Here is a 14,151-nt window from a genome sequence, read left to right as displayed (position 1 = left end):
GGTGATGTGGCAGATGGAGTGTAGGGGAATGAGTAAGTGTACTCACTTTGGCTGACCTACTGAGGTCATTGCAGCGCCTCCTGCACTGTATGCAGGTGCGCGATATGTTGGTGGTGCAGGTGACCTCCTCTGCCACCTCGAGCCAGGCCTTCTTGGTGGCAAAGGCAGGATGCTTCCTCCCGCCCGCCGGGGGGATGATCTCTGTCCTCCCCCTCCTCCTCACCCCATCCAATGATACCTGGAGTGAGGCATCATTCACCTGGGAGCAGCCTTCCCCCTGGGCTGCTCTATGGTGAAATTTTTCCTATTTCTTGCAGCATCAGTCAGTGGAGGACTGCCCCTTTAAATAGAGCTCCTCCAGCTGACAGACCTTACTGCGCATGCGCAGTCCGCCCGCTGCGCAGATCAGCAGTGGGGAACCCGGAACAAGAGGTAAGTGGATCCAATCAGCCTGCGATTGCGTGCGGGGCAGACTGATTTCACCGGGCGCGTTACCCACGTGCCCAATCGCCCCCCCCGCCGCCCTGGTAATATCGGGCCCAATATTTCAGATGGGGGGAGGGGAAGGTCTGATAAGTGCTCTGCTGATGTCTACACTGGACGCACTCTGGTTCTATCGATCTGTAACTCCATGGTAGCCCAACACTCCCTTCCAATTGTGGAGTGTTCTCCTGTTTTAATAGCCAAGTTTTCCCTTCTTGCACTGGAGTTGAAAAATAAATGGATTTGGCACAGGGCCAGATGCAAAATGACATTTGTTTGAGATGGATATTGGCCCCTCCTCGCCAGTGGTTCACGTGCTACAGGAAGTAGGTGGGCCAACAACAAACAGGGCTTGGGAAGGTACGGGGATAACTATATAGTCACACTGACGACAGAAGGGGTGGTGCCTTCTCCTAACATTGGGCTGTCCTCACCATCCTTTCCATGTGCAATATCTATGATGGCCACAAGAGTGTGTGAGCGAGCACACAGGCTGTCTCAGTGGGAGTGAAATTTGTCTCGGGCGTTACTGCAGAATGGGCGATAGCAAATCAGCCCCACCTTTTACACTCACTCTGCCTGAATCGGGCCGTGTGTCAAATGGGCTGCCGATTCACTAGTGCCCGTTTTGCACTACCTCCCACGATGAATTACAGCCACAGTGTGTTTTAAAATTTACCACTTTTCTGCTCTAAATGCATAGCACAGCTCAGTCGGTTTCCAGTTGATTTTGTGCCTATTTTCTCCCTTGTATTAAGTGAGCCGTCAGTCCTGAGCTCAGTGCTTGACATCACATGGCTGCGACTACATGCTTTCCAGGTTAGAATGCACATTTGCCAAAACAAAAACTAACTGGTAATTCCCTCTGACTGTATGTACTGGATTTCGTTTGGTATAAATTAGGTCAAGGGAGGGTTCGGATTAGCCTGGAACCAGGCTGGACTGAATGACTGAGGCAGAGTTCCAGTCAAATAGCTCACTGGCCATTACAGCAAATCAGGAAATCTGTGCCCAGCGAACAGAAAATAAAATGTCAGCTGTGGGGGCCTTGGTAAACCTGAGCGGGGAGTGGGGGGAGGGAAATAGAGAAAAAAAACCAACCAAGGTTTATGTTCCTAATCGCTGTCCAGTGACTCCTAATGGATAGTGTCCGTGTGTGTAGGATCGGCTCGGCTGTGATGCCCATCACTGTCGAATATCCTGCTGACGCTCCCTATTTAAGTTCACATGAAGAAGGGACACATGAAAACTGCACTGCCATCTTCATCCCACCTCAGGAAAGGGAGGGGGCGGGGAAAGTGGGAAGAACAGTACTTGTTTAGCAGGAATGGCAACCATTAATGTGCCTCGTACCAAATCATTCTCTTCTCATTCATTATTGTCTAACCATCCAAGGGGATAATTAAACAGTGACTCCCTTAGTGCCAGGTTAAGATGCAACGAGCTGGATGCAGTTCACTGTCTGCAGCTTTCACAGATGCTCTTGTTCTTATCTCCCTTCTCACAGAAAGCTTCCAAACAACATTGGAGGCTAGATCCCAATCAGCAGGGTGAGGGGCTTCAAATTAAAGACAGACTGCAAGATACTGTTAAAAAACAAATGAAAAATTACTGCATAAAAATCCAAGGGATGAGATTTCAAGAGGGAATAAAAAACTTCATTAAATGATTCCTGTAAATATTGTACATAAAAGGACTGAATATAGGAGTAATCATTATTAAAAGCATAATATTTTCTTTACTTTAAGAATCTGCTAAAAAAAATGTTTAACATAGTTTTTATAGAAGATATTTTTAATGAAGTGATATTTTTTAAAAAAGACCAGTCACATTCCTATTGTTTAAATTACAGTGAGGGTCTCATCACCAGAGACCCTCCCCAGTGAAAAATTAAAAGCTAAGGAACTCTAAAGCTCCTTAATGTTTCTGTCCATTTATTTTTTGAATATTTAATTTTGAACAGTGATGATAACATCAGGAGAGTGGGTAAGGAGCATATTCGGAGCCTGGTGGTGTAAGTGAGCTGAATCAGTGCTTTGCTATGAAAAGAGTTGGGGTCTTTGAGAACTGTGCTAAGGTGGAGACCCATGACCTTTGTGTGCCATGGTCCTGTTTACTTTAGGTAGGTGTTCCAGTGCCCTGTGTTAATGACTGTAGCACTACTGATGTAAATCCAACTCTCTCACACTGTGGGGCTCAGTAACTCCTCCCAATCACCCTTGCAAATATCGTCAATATTCATTGTTGAAACAAAAATATTCTCTGGCTGGAAATAATTTTTAAAAATGCTTATATTAAACAATTCTGTGCAACCATTTAAGTTGCACACGGGTTCTGATGGTGACTCTCGCAGTATAATTATAATTTTACAATTTTTTAGTACAGCTGTGTTCTTATATTTGTGGAGTTCTTAAATCCTTTGGTGGGGTTATGTTCAAATCCCATTGTTATGTATAATGCACAATCTTACAACCACTTCATAGGGTGGTATATATTTGTCTCTGAGAAACATCTTGCCTTTAGTGCTGATGAGAACCCCCCTCCCCTCTAAAAATGGTCCTGGTGGTGACAGAACCCTTTAAAAAGGGGTTGTAGCAGTGAGACTCTATATGGAATCTTTATTTTCCTGACTGCAAAACGTGGAACTGAGCCATTACAGACCAGGAAGATCCCGTGTTTGCTTTCTGGTCGGTGCTGTTAATCTCAATGGTCTGGGGCTAGGAAAAGGGCAGGATTGCTTTCTGTGATGTCCCTCACAATCAAACAGCATGCTGACACTCACTGTCTGGACTCCCACATGAAGAATGGTACTTAAGGGAGGTACAGGGAGGTAGTTGGTGACCGCAGAACTATATCAGGAGAGGGGAGAAATTTAAAAGGAGACAGACAATTAGAAGAAAGACTTGCATTTATATAGCGCCTTTCATGATCTCAGGATCTTCAATGCGCTTCACAGCCAATCAAGTACTGTTGCAGTGTAGTCACTATTGTAATGTAGGGAAACACCATAGCCAATTTGCACTCAGCAAGGTCCCCAAATCAGCAATAAGAAATGACCAGATTATCTATTTAAGGTTTGGTTGATGGATAAATGTAGGCCAGGACAATGGAAGAAATCCCTACTCTTCCATGTGCCGTGGGACCTCAGTTTAATGTCTCAGCCAAAAGACGACACATGTGACTAGTGCAGTACTGAGGGAGAGCTGCACTGAGTATTAGTCTAGATTTTGTGCTCAAGTCTCTGGAGTGGGGCTTGAACTCACAACCTTCTAACTCAGAGGCGAGAGTTACCACTAAGCCACAGCTGACACCACTTGAACAAATTAAAGTACGTACGTGATTGATGCCTGCAACCTTGCTGTACAATGACTTTCAGATGTAAAATTCATACATGTTTTGTGGATCTGGACTATGCAGTGAGTGGCGTTTTCACACTGCTCTAGGAGACTGTGCTGTTTGGAGATTTTTTAAAAATGTTTTTGTACATTTTCAATAAAATATTATTGCCACACTTCGCATGTCTCTCTCACTCTAGAAACAACTTGTGTTTATATAACGCCTTAAAAGGAGCAAAATGTTCCAAATCATTTCACAGTTTTGGGGGGGGTCGCGGGGGGTACAGCAGGAGGGAAATGAGGGGAGATGGTTGAAGGTGCTGTCAAAGGGGTAGGTTTTAAAGAGAATTTTGATGGGGGAGGGAAAGAGAGGTAGCAAGGAAAAAGGGTTTGAGAAAGAGAGGGTGTGTGGGGCATGATGGCTGAAAGCTGATGGTAGGTCGGAGAGAGAGGTGGCGACACACAGCACCCCACAGCTGAAAGACGGTGACTTTCCACAGGACAGAAAGAGGCTGCAGAGGAGAGAAGAGAAGCCACCCAGGTTGTTTTAGGCGAGGACAAGGATTTCAAAATCGATCCACTGAGTGACAGCCAATAGAGCTTATCTTGGAGCAGCTTTCAGGATTCGGTATGAATACCCTATTCTTTTTGGTGAATAACTCGAGAAAATATCCATTTTGTATTCTGAATATTTCCTCAACCTTATCCCACTTTTAGTATTCGACCATCTCTCAAACTACTTTTAGTGTTCTGATAAACACTCTTGCACTAATAATTGTGTTTGGCTTCTTTCTCTATTCTGCACCGCCCATTTTTATGTCCACTATCTCTTTTCAACTGATTCTGTACATCCTCGTACTCCTCCCACAGATCCACTCCTCCTTTCTCCCTTTAAGTTTTGTCTTTACCCAGAGAGTGGTTAGAATGTGGAACTTGCTACCACAAGGAGTAGTTGAGGCAAATAGCATAGATGCATTTAAGGGGAAGCTAGATAAACACATGAGGGAGAAAGGAATAGAAGGGTATGCTGATAGGGTTAGATGAAGTAGGGTGGGAGGAGACTCATGTGGAGCATAAACACTGGCACTGATCAGTTGGACCGAATGGCCTGTCCTGTGCTGTAAATTCGATATGCTACTTTTCTCATCTCCATTTTAGTTGCACTGTTTGGTCAATTCAGGGATTGCTTGCTTGGCTTAACTCTATACCTGAGAAAAACAAATGTATCGTGCACGTTCAACATGATTATCTAAAGCAGTGTTGCCCGATTGAAATTGCTGACTAGCCACAGGTATGGCTACAGCAACAACATTTTGGCCACATGCACTAATTTTAATAGAAAACGCCTTACACACAATAGAGCTAAATGTACTTCACGTGCATATTTACTTGAATTTCTGTGCTGTAGATTCTATGTAATTCTGTATAATATCTAGCACCATTCAGTAACCAAATTAAGTAAAGAAATCACAATGATCAAAAAACACACGCACACTCTGCTTTTCATCTTACCATTTTACCAACGCATTAAAAGGTTAAAGTTCACATGCATATACCATGTGAATACGAGTTTTTAGATCACATGCCCAACGACGGTACTTATTACTCATTTTTTATTTAGTAATCGGAAATCCAATTAGCCAACATCTGGATTCCCAATTAGCCTAGTTTTTCCTTTGCAATATGCCCTTCTAAAGTCATAGATTTTTTGTCTTAGCCCATTATCAGTGCAGATTTCCAGGTCAATTTGAATCACGTTAATGCCACTTGTACAGAAAGGTTCCACTGCTGGTAAAGTATAAATGCAGCCCTGATAACTTGGTAGAACCAGATCAAGATGAGTTACACCTAGAGATTCCTAACCATTGGGTCAAAAAGCAATCTTGCATTACATTGTGGAGAAGTTGAATCAGAAAGAGTCAATCATTTGAAAATCCCCTGTTCATGTTGGGTTGATTTAAGTGACGTATGATGATTGTTTCTTCCTTATCTTTCCCTGGAGATTGGGGGTTGGGTCTTTAATAGAGCTTTATCCTACACTTACCTGTTATCTAACCACCTCCCCTTGACATTCAACGGCATTAACATCGCCGAATCCCCCACCATCAACATCCTGGGGGTCACCATTGACCAGAAACTTAACTGGACCAGCCATATAAATACTGTGGCTACAAGAGCAGGTCAGAGGCTGGGTATTCTGCGGCGAATGACTTACCTGCTGACTCCACAAAGCCTTTCCACCATCTACAAGGCACAAGTCAGGAGTGTGATGGAATACTCTCCACTTGCCTGGATAAGTGCAGCTCCAACAACACTCAAGAAGCTCGACACCATCCAGGACAAAGCAGCCCGCTTGATTGGCACCCCATCCACCACCGGTGCACTGTGGCTGCAGTATGTACCATCCACAGGATGCACTGCAGTAACTCACCAAGGCTTCTTCGACAGCACCTCCGAAACCCAACACCTCTACCACCTAGAAGGACAAGGGCAGCAGGCACATGGGAACAACACCACCTGCACGTTCCCCTCCAAGTCACACACCATCCCGACTTGGAAATATATCGCAGTTCCTTCATCATCGCTGGGTCAAAATCCTGGAACTCCCTTCCTAACAGCACTGTGGGAGAACCTTCACCACACGGACTGCAGCGGTTCAAGGCGGCGGCTCACCACCACCTTCTCAAGGGCAATTAGGGATGGGCAATAAATGCTGGCCTTGCCAGCGACGCCCACATCCCATGAAAGAATAAAAAAAAGTCAAGCCAGATTACTTCATTTTGCATGCTTACCTGACCATCAATTCACCTTTCACTTCCAAGTTATCCAGACACACAAGTAGCTATGGAACTATTGTTTCTAACCACCCCATTCTCCTTGTTAATCCATCTTCTTGGCACCTCAATCTCCTGGCTCCATTTCCGTAAGTCACAATGCAGCCATTAAATTTCTTGGATCTTTGTCTCCTTATGCCTGCAGTTACCTGTGGTGTGCCCCAAGGGCCCATCCTTTGTGCTGTTATTGATCACCAATCTGCTATTCTTTAGCAATATCCTCCACAGTTATGGCGTCAACACCCAACCCCATCACTACGACCAACTCCAAGCTGTTGCTGTACAATCCTTCATCATCGCTGGGTCAAAATCCTGGAACTCCCTTCCTAACAGCACAGTGGGAGAACCTTCATCACACGGACTGCCGCGGTTCAAGAAGGCGGCTCACCACCACCTTCTCAAGGGCAATTAGGGATGGGCAATAAATGCCGGCCTCGCCAGCGACGCCCACATTCCATGAACGAATAAAAAAAAATCGGCAGCCTGTCTGACAGCATGTCCCAGATGAGCTAACATTTCCTTCAGCTCAACGTCGACAAAACCAGAACCTTTCGAAGTGCTCCAGGTTTTCTTGTACGTGAGAGGATGTTATATAAATGCAATAGATTCACAGAATGTACTTGTTTTTTCTGCTTGAATTAAAAAAGGCTCCCCCAGTGGATTATTTACATAGAAGGTACAGCACAGAAACAGGCCATTCAACCCAATAGGTCCGTGCTGGTGTTTATGCTCCATACGCGCCTCCTCCCTCCTTACTTCATCTAACCCCATCAACATTTCCTTCTATTCCTTTCTCCCTCATGTGTTTATCTAGCTTCCCCTTAAATGCATCTATGTTAGTCGCCTCAACTACTCCTTGTGGTAGCGAGCTCCACATTCTAACCAATCTCTGGGTAAAGAAGTTTCTCCTGAATTCCCTATTGGATTTATTAGTGACTATCTTATATTTATGGCCCCTAGTTCTGGTGTCTCGCACAAGTGGAAGCATCTTCTCTACGTCTACCCTTTCCTAATCTTAAAGATTTCTATCAGGTCACCCCTCAGTCTTTTTTCTAAAGAAAAGAGCCCCAGCCTGTTCAATCTTTCCTGATAGGTATAGCCTCTCGGTTCTGGTATCATCCTAGTAAATATGTTTCACACCTTTGCCAGTGCCTTTATATCCTCTTTATAATATGGAGACCAGAACTGTGCACAGTAACTCCAAATGTGGTCTAAACAAAGTTCTATACAAGTTTAACATAACTTCCCTGCTTTTCAATTCTATTCCTCTAGAAATGAACCCAAGTGCTTTGTTGCTTTTTTAAAAATGGCCTGATTAACCTGTGTCACTACTTTTAGTGATTTGTGTATCTGTACCCCCAGATCCCTCCACTCCTCTACCCCATTTAGACTCTTATTTTCCAAGGAATACCTGGCCTCCTTATTCTTCCTACCAAAATGTACCACCTCACAATTATTTATATTGAAATTAATTTGCCAATTACATGCCCATTCTGCAGGTTTATTAATGTCTTCCTGTATTTTGTCGCAGTCCTCCTCAGTATTAACTATACCCCCAATCTGGTGTCATCCGCAAATTTTGAAACTGTACTTGATTCCCGAGTCCAAATCATTAATATAAATAGTGAACAACGGTGGTCTCAACACCGATCTCTGTGGAACACCACTGCCCACCTATTGCCAGTCTGAGTAATTACCTTTAACCCCTACTCTGCTTTCTGTTTTGTCGGCAGCTTGCTATCCATTCTGCTACTTGTCCCGACTCTGACCTTAGTCATGAACGTCTACTATGCATTACCTTACCAAAAGCCTTTTGAAAATCCAAATATAGTACATCTACTACTTGTCTGCCCTTTCTGTAACTTCTTCAAAGAATTTAATAAGGTTGGTCAAGCTTGACTTTCCCTTTTGAAATCCGTGCTGACTACTCTTCATTATATTTTCATTTTCTAGATGTTTTTCTATTACATCTTTGAGTATGGATTCCATTATCTTTCCTACCACCGATGTTCAGCTAATTGGTCTATAGTTCCCTAGATATGTTCTATCTTCCTTTTTAAATATAGGAATCACTTTATCTGTCCACCAGTCCTCTGGCACTATTTGCTTTTCTAATTAATTTTTATATATGTGTAATAGTTCCTCTGCTGTCTCTTCCCCAACTTCTTCTAATATGTGTGGATGCAATCCATCTGGACCAGGGATTTTATCCTAAGTTTAATTAGTTTATCAATTATCTCCCCGCTTTCTATCTTAAATGTCTTTATATCTCAAGCTCAAGCCGGTGTAGAACTAAACTATGCAGGCCAGAAGGCCCCAACTTCAATCACTGGCCTGTGCCAAATCAGCAGATCTCAATTAGGGTGATATTTAAGAACATAAAAAATAAGAGCAGGAGTAGGCCATTCGGCCCCTCGAGTCTGTTCCGCCATTCAATAAGATCATGGCTTATCTTCTACTTCAACTCCACTTTCCTGCCCTATCCCCATATCTCTTGATTCCCTTAATGTCCAAAAATCTATCGATCTCAGTCTTGAATATATTCAATGACTGAGCATCCACAGCCCTCTGGGGTAGAGAATTCCAAAGATTCACAACCCTCTGAGTGAAGAAATCTTTCCTCATCTTGGTCCTAAATGGCCGCCCTCTTATCTTGAGACTATGACCCCTAGTTCTAGACTCTTCAGCCAAGGAAACAGCCTCTCAGCATCTACCCTGTCAAGCCCTCTAAGAATTTTATATGTTTCAATAAGATCACCTCTCATTCTTCTAAACTCCAGAGAGTATAGGCCCAGTCTACACAACCTCTCCTCACAGGACAACCCTGTCATCCCAGGAATCAATCTAGTGATCCTTTGTTGCACTGCCTCGAAGGCAAGAATATCCTTCCAAAGGTAAGGAGACCAAAACTGTACACAGTACTCCAGGTGTGGTCTTACCAGAGCCCTGTACAATTGCAGCAAGACCTCCTTACTCTTGTACTCCAAACCCTTTGCAATAAAGGCTAACATACCATTTGCGTTCATAATTGCTTGCTGTACCTGCATGTTAACTTTCTGTGATTCATGTACAAGGACACCTAAATCCCTCTGAATGCCAACATTTCTTAGTCTCTCACTTTTTAAAAAAATTCCACTTTTCTATTCTTCCTACCAAAGTGGATAATTTCACATTTCCCCACATTATGCTCCATCTGCCACCTTCTTACCCACTCACTTAATCTATCTACATCCCTTTGCAGACTCTTTGCATCCTCCTCACAGCTTACTTTCCCACCTAGCTATGTACTGTCAGCAAACTTGGATACATCACACTCGGTCCCCTCGTCTGAGTCATTGATATAGATTGTAAACAGCTGAGGCCCAAGCACTGATCCTTGCGGCACCCCACTAGTTACAACCTGCCAACCCAAAAATGACCTGTTTATTCCTATTCTCTTCTGTTCGTTAATCAATCCTCAATCCATGCTAATATATTATCCCCAATCCCGTGGGGTCTAACCTTGTGTAACAACCTCTTGTGTGGCACCTTATCAAATGCCTTTTGAAAATCCAAATATACCACATCCACTGGTTCCCCCTTATCTCTCCTGCTAGTTACACCCTCAAAAAACTAAGATTGGTCAAACACTATTTCCCTTTCATAAAACCATGATGACTCTGCCTAATCATATGATGATTTTCTAAGTGCCCTGTTACTACATCCTTAATAGATTCTAGCATTTTCCCTACTACTGATGTCAGACTAACTGGCCTGTAGTTCCCTGTTTTCTCTCTCCCTCCTCTCTTGAATAGCAGGGTTACATTTGCTATCTTCCAATCCACAGGGACTAGGGAATTCTGGAAGATCAAAACAAATGCATCCACTACCTCTGCAGCCACCTCTTTTAAATTCCTGGGATGTGGGCCATCAGGTCCAGGGGATTTGTCAGCTTTTAGTCCTATTAATTTCTTCAGTACTTTTTCTTTACTAATCTTAATTACTTTAAGTTCCTCACTCTCATTGGTTCCCACTATTTCCTGTATTTTTTTGTGTCTTTTACTGTGAAGACAGATGCACAATATTTGTTTAACGTCCTTATTCCTCATCATAATTTCTCCTGTCTCTAAGGGACCAATGCTTACTTTCGCTAATCTCTTCCTTTTATATACTTGTAGAAGCTCTTACAATCTGTTCTTATATTTTTTGCTAGTTTACTCTCATATTCAATTTTCTCCTTCTATCAATTTCTTGGTCATCCTTTGCTGATTTCTAATCCTCCCAATCCTCAGGCTTACTACTCTTTTTGGCAACATTGTAAGCCTCTTCTTTTAATCTAATACTATCCCTTAACTTCTCTAGTTAGCCACAGTTGGATCACTTTTCCTGTGGAGTTTTTATTCCTCAAGGGAATGTATAGTCATTGAGAATTATGAATAATTTCTTTAAATATTCGCCATTGCTTGTTTACTGTAATATCTTTTACTCTCCCAATCTACCTTAGCCAACTTGCCCCTCATATCTACATAATTAGCTTTGCTTAAATTTAAGCCCCTAGTTTCGGACTTAACTACATCAGTCAAACTCAATATGAAATTCTATCATATTATGATCACTCTGCCCTAGATGTTCTTTAACTATTAGATTACTAATTAACCATGTCTCATTACCTCCCCCCCGCCCCACCACTCTCCTTTTCCATTTTGCCTATCTTTTCCTAAAGTACCCTGGAATATTTAGTTCCCAACCTCAGTCACCCTGCAATCACATCTCAGTAATGGCTACCAAATCAAACCAATTTATCTCTATTTGTGCCATTAATTCATCTATCTTGTTACAAATGCTTTGTGCATTCAGATACAGCCTATAATTTTAACTTTTTACTATTTTTCCCTGATGTGACCTTAGTCATTAATGCCCTATTAAACCATTGTTAAACTCTATGTCCCTTCCTGACACACTCTGCTTGTTTTTATCCAAATCGCTACTCTGCTCTACAGCCTTGCGTTTCTCTTTAGACTTATAAATTTACCCTTACCGTAACCCTCCCCCCAGTGCCACCGCCCCCCCCTGTTATTTTAAAGCCCTGGTTATTTGATTCGCCAGGACACTGGTCCCAGCCTGGTTTAAATGGAGCCTGTCCCAATGAACAGTTCCCTCTTTCCCCGGTACTGATGCCAGTGCCCCATGAATTGAAACCCCTGCGTCCACACCACTCTTTCAGCTATGCATTTAACCATCTAACCTGTTTGACCCTATGCCAATTTGCACGTGGCTTAGGTAGTAATCCAGAGATTATTACCATTGAGGTTCTGCTTTTTAATTTGGACCCTCAGCGGAACTTCATTCCGAGTTCTACCTACGTCGTTGGTTCCGACATGGACCACAACAACTGGATCCTCCCCCTCCTTCTCCAGCTGCGAGGAGATGTCCTTAACCCTGGCACTGGGCAAGCAACACAGTGTTCGGGACTCCCGGTCACAGCTGCAGAGAACAATATCTATGCCACTGACTATACTATCCCTTAACACTATCACAGACGTTTTTGCTCCCCCATTTGAATGGCCTCCTGTATCACAGTGCCATTGTCAATTTGCCCATCCTTCCTGCAGTCTTTGCTCTCATCCACACAGGTAGCAAGTACCTCGTACCTTTTTGACAAGTGCAAAGGCTGAGGGGCTCCTCCATCACTGCATCTGAGGTCCCCTTACCTACCTGACTCGCAGTCACATCCTCCTGTCCCTGGCTTCTAACCAAATCTAAACCGTTACCCAATCTATGGGGCGTGACTGCCTCCTGGGTCAAAGCGTCCAGGTAACTCTCCCCCTCCTGGATGCATCTCAACATCTGCACCACGGACTCAAGCTCAACAACTCTGAGCTGAAGCTCCTTGAGTTGCAGACATTTACTGCAGATGTGGTTGCCTGGGATCACGCTGCTCTCCACAAACTCCCGCATGCTGCAGTTACGACACACCACCTGCACTGCTATCCCTATCTATCCTTGTTTTATATATTTAATCAAAGTTTTTATGCAATTAATTGACTTGGTTTATTTTTTATTTAAAAAAAACTAGTTAATCTAGTTTAAACTAGTTTCCCGCTCTTTTTAACTTTTAGTTTTAAGGCTTTTAAACCATCTTCAGCCAGAAGTGCCGAGTGGATGATCCATCTCGGCCTCCTCCCGATATCCCCACCATCACAGAAGCCAGTCTTCAGGCAATTCGATTCACTCCACGTGATATCAAGAAACGGCTGAGTGCACTGGATACAGCAAAGGCTATGGGCCCTGACAACATCCCGGCTGTAGTGCTGAAGACATGTGCTCCAGAACTAGCTGCGCCTCTAGCCAAGCTGTTCCAGTACAGCTACAACACTGGCATCCACCCGACAATGTGGAAAATTGCCCAGGTGTGTCCTGTCCACAAAAAGCAGGACAAATCCAATCCGGCCAATTACCGCCCCATCAGTCTACTCTCAATCATCAGCAAAGTGATGGAAGGTGTCGTCGACAGTGCTATCAAGCGGCACTTACTCACCAATAACCTGCTCACCGATGCTCAGTTTGGGTTCCGCCAGGACCACTCGGCTCCAGATCTCATTACAGCCTTGGTCCAAACGTGGACAAAAGAGCTGAGTTCCAGAGGTGAGTTCAGAGTGACTGCCCTTAACATCAAGGCAGCATTTGACCGAGTGTGGCACCAAGGAGCCAGAGTAAAATTGAAGTCAATGGGAATCAGGGGGAAAACTCTCCAGTGGCTGGAGTCATACCTAGCACAAAGGAAGATGGTAGTGGTTGTTGGTGGCCAATCATCTCAGCCCCAGGACATTGCTGCAGGAGCTCCTCAGGGCTTCATCAATGACCTTCCCTCCATCATAAGGTCAGAAATGGGGATGTTTTCTGATGATTGCAGTGTTCAGTTCCATTCGCAACCGCTCAGATAACGAAGCAGTCTGAGCCTGCATGCAGCAAGACCTGGACAACATCCAGGCTTGGGTTGATAAGTGGCAAGTAACATTCGCGCCAGACAAGTGCCAGGCAATGACCATCTCCAACAAGAGAGAGTCTAACCACCTCCCCATGACATTCAATGGCATTACCATCGCGAATCCCCCACCATCAACATCCTGGGGGTCACCATTGACCAGAAACTTAACTGGACCAGCCATATAAATACTGTGGCTACAAGAGCAGGTCAGAGGCTGGGTATTCTGCGGCGAGTGACTCACCTCCTGACTCCCCAAAGCCTTTCCACCATCTACAAGGCACAAGTCAGTCCACTTGCTTGGATGAGTGCAGCTCCAACGCTCAAGAAGCTCGACACCATCCAGCACAAAGCAGCCTGCTTGATTGGCACCCCATCCACCACCTTAAACATTCACTCCCTTCACCACCGGCGCACAGTGGCTGCAGTGTGTACCATCCACAGGATGCACTGCAGCAACTCGCCAAGGCTTCTTCGACAGCACCTCCCAAACCCGCGACCTCTACCATCTAAAAGGACAAGAGCAGCAGGCACA

Source organism: Heptranchias perlo, chromosome 19, assembly GCF_035084215.1.
Source record: "Heptranchias perlo isolate sHepPer1 chromosome 19, sHepPer1.hap1, whole genome shotgun sequence".
NCBI lineage: Eukaryota > Metazoa > Chordata > Chondrichthyes > Hexanchiformes > Hexanchidae > Heptranchias > Heptranchias perlo.
The sequence above is the reverse complement of the archived record's forward strand: the minus strand, read 5'-3'. Positions refer to the sequence as shown.